This window comes from Cupressus sempervirens, chromosome 8 (genome assembly GCF_028749045.1).
Source record: "Cupressus sempervirens isolate cs-2001-9-10 chromosome 8, ASM2874904v1, whole genome shotgun sequence".
NCBI lineage: Eukaryota > Viridiplantae > Streptophyta > Pinopsida > Cupressales > Cupressaceae > Cupressus > Cupressus sempervirens.
Window position 1 is genome coordinate 620,799,738 of NC_143125.1, and position 1,399 is coordinate 620,801,136.

Consider the following 1,399-nt stretch of genomic DNA (forward strand, 5'->3'; position numbering starts at 1 on the left):
AGGTTGGTAATGCAAGGCAAGAGCATGAGACAATAGAGGATCCTAAAGAAAGGAGATTTATGAGAATCATTAAGGCAGTACAAGGTAATGGTGGGAAGAACCATATTGATTTTCCAATATACCAGGGTAAAATGGATAGTGAAGAAGTGCTAGGGTGGATAGAGGCCCTTGAGAACTAATTTGATCTTGAAGACATAGAGGTAGATAAGAAGGTAAAAGTAGCAACAGCAAGACTGAGAGGAACATCACTCACTTGGTGGACTAGTGTTTAGAATGAGAGAGAGGAAAGGTGGTGAAGGGCACCTAACCTATGTGGCAAGGGGGAACAAGTATCTATGTTCCCGGACACCTTGCCACTCCATGAAAGCGAGGATTCAAGTAGATTAGGAAGTTGGAATAAAGGTTTGGTCCATATTTTACAAGTTCGTCTATGTTTTGTAATAAAGGCACATGTAAGGCCCACAAGCATTTTGGTGTGGTTGACTCCATGGGACCAAAAGGCCTTAGAATATGGTATTTATAGTCTAAAAAGTATTAGCAAAAAGTGGTTGTTTGTTTGTTTTATTGTTGGGAATGCCTATATGGTTGTTCCAACGGTCATGCAGACCTTTATATATGTCATATGTGATCTCAGTTGAAAGGGGGAGATCAGAGTGTATGGTGGTTTGGAGAAAAAACAATAAAAACTTCAATTTTTTGGAAATTTACTTAGTTGCATTTAATAAATCCATATGATCAATTTTGAGTCAATGGAATAGTTTAGAAAGTTAGGGAATGCATAAAAACTATAGTTTGAAATTTGAATTTCAAATTCAAACAGTCATATTAGTTTTGGAGGGAAAGTAGTAATTTGGTATTTGTTTGATTAAATAAACCTTTGTAACCAACTTGGTCAGTTGGACAGGTGCATATAAGCCTATTTAAGTTGTAATGAACATATGCAAGACATGAACCATTATTGGTATGGAAAAAATCAGAGAAATTGTATAGAACAACAATCATACTTTCCTCTGCATCAATTAAAAAAATTAAAAATAAATGATACTTATACATACAATGGGGCTCTCTGTGCGAATGAAAATCCCTGATGATCTAGGATGCCGAATCTGTACAGGCTCATCGCCAGTAGCCACACCCTATATACAATAAATAATGTAATTAAATGAGATTACCACAAACATTTTACAAGAATGCATCAATATTTAATCAATTAGAAAACATCTAATTACCTTTCCTTTGTCAATGCATGCTGGCTCACCCCCCGCACTTTTTCCCCCCAGGGCAGGTGGTATCTGCAAGGTAAAAGAAAGATTAGCAACCATATATGCTACAATATCAAATAGAAAAAAGAAATTCAAACAAAAAATAATGTACCGTAGATGTCTCAAGGCCAAATGAA